Raw genomic sequence first — 2,268 nt, 5'->3', positions numbered from 1 at the left:
ACTGACGTATTTCCGCTGGCAGTATACTTTGTGCAGTCTGTATTCCTTATATCAAAATTCACTTACTATAGAGCGTAGTATTATTCAAGATGGCGGACTTGGCAACCTTGCCCGGGAGTAGTAATTTCGCTCTATGAGGTTGGCAGCACTTAGCGCTTGAAGCATTTTATTCAAGATGCGATCTCATACTGTATAGTGATGCTCAAATCTTCAAACTATATCGATATTTCGTATCGATACGTATAGTGCAGCATAACATCGATACGTGAAAAATATCGAGCTCCTTGTATCGATATTTCGATATTCATCGATACTTATAGAATATGTCATGTATGTAGTATAATAATAATATACGCACAGTTGATTTTGTTATTACATGTAATTAACTATATATAGTGAATTTTTAAACAAATTCAATACAAATGGTATGTTAAATTTTCAGTTTTTTCTTTGTAAATTGTTTTAAGTGCTACTATGTATAAATAAAAGCTATTATATCTATATTTATTTTTTCCTTACTTTTAATTAATTCTTCAAATTTCACAAAATATAATATATGATAATTATTATACAACTATATAACATAACGTAATATTAAGACAGCTAGCAAATTATGTCACCTATAGATGCTTAATTAATATACCAATAGTTGACGTAACCTATAACAAAACTGACAAAAGTAAATGAAGAGTTCTTAATATTTACTGTAAAATTTATAGTTTGTGAACTAATATGTAGTTTATATTAGCTTTCTTTAACTTAATAGATGAATAATTATCAAGTTAACCTTAGGCTACTGCATGAAGTATGAAAGAGCGGTAGAGTACAAATCATCACAGATTTCATGTTACGTCCTGTAGGCTCAGGCTTACTCCAGTATCTATAAAAATTATTGTACAATTGAGATACAGTACATATGATATATAATAATTAATATCACTAACACAGCTTACCTAATTAAGTAAGATACAAAATCTTGACATTGCTAACTTATAATTTCCAGTCTTCCAAATGTAGCGACCCTAAGAATAACAGCTGCTGTAAATGTGTACCATTTAAGCGGTTCCTACTTTCCGTTACTATCCTCCCAGCTTTCGAAAATAATCGTTCGCAAGGAACAGATGATGCAATTGTTGCTAAGTATTTTCTCCCTAATTTATTCAACGCAGAGTTATTCATTTTCCAATAATTTATGGGACAAGCATCTATTTGTATTGGAGGTTGGTTTAAGTAGACCCTTAAATCTTCTGGTATATTATTAAAATTATCTTTCCCTTTTGATTTTATTTCATGCACTAATGTTTCATGATAATACCAAAAATGATTAGTATTCATATTAATATCTGAATAATTTTCATCATTTTCATCATTTGAAACTGAATCATTTAAAACGGTTGCTAATTTATTTGTGGTATTAGTACAAGCAATTTGGTCCATAAAATGAATTGACTTGAACCTGGGATCAAGAATTGTTGCACAAGCCAAAATAAACTCTTCTTCAATATTGCAAAATCTCAGTTCAAATTGTTGAATTAGCTGTTCTTTCATCTTATTTCCTGCTGCTGTTGTAGGATTTAACTGATTTAATTTCTCTTTTAATGTACTTATTATTGGTATGACTTTGCTAGCCGTTAAGTAGAATTCACCACTGTTCGAGATTGGGAGGAGCAGAAAATGTTGCGAAGTAGATTCCGCATTTCTCTGTTATATCTCCCATCTCTATTGCGCTCACAATAGACGGCTAGACCGACAGCGTCTAGCCGCTCTATCTGTCCCTCTCTCCGCGGCGCGCTTGCGCGTCTTCTGGCCCTGGCGCGTCGCGGCCGCGAAGCGACACTACTTGCGCGCTTGGCCACTAGGTGGCCAGCGCCCGCAGCAGCTCTCTCGCTGGCAAGATTAGTGTCGCGGAATTATATAGATGGGTCCTTGATAAGGACCCATCGCACCTCAGCCTTGCTCGACCGCTGCTTTTGACGCCTCCACGGCTTTTTTTGACGCCTCCACGGCAGCGCCTCCACCAGGCCATTCAAGAGCGCCTCCACCGGCGAACTCATTGGGTACCATACTTTGGTAAGTATCACCCAACCACCCACCGCCTACCAAGAGAGGACTACCCCTCTGCGGCAATATCCTTCCTCCTAAGGGGAAATTTCTCCGGGGACTGCCCGGGAGAAGTTAACCCTCTCCTTCCCCTCCACACTGCCTCCGAGGACTACCTCGGACCCAGTGTTCCGACCCTCAAGTCCAGGGCTCTCGAAAGAGTCGGGT

The sequence above is a fragment of the Prorops nasuta genome, unplaced genomic scaffold (assembly GCF_024137725.1).
Source record: "Prorops nasuta isolate Cenicafe-Biocafe unplaced genomic scaffold, Cenicafe_Pnas_1.2 PNAS00011, whole genome shotgun sequence".
Classification (NCBI taxonomy): Eukaryota; Metazoa; Arthropoda; class Insecta; order Hymenoptera; family Bethylidae; genus Prorops; species Prorops nasuta.
This window is presented reverse-complemented; position numbering follows the sequence as displayed.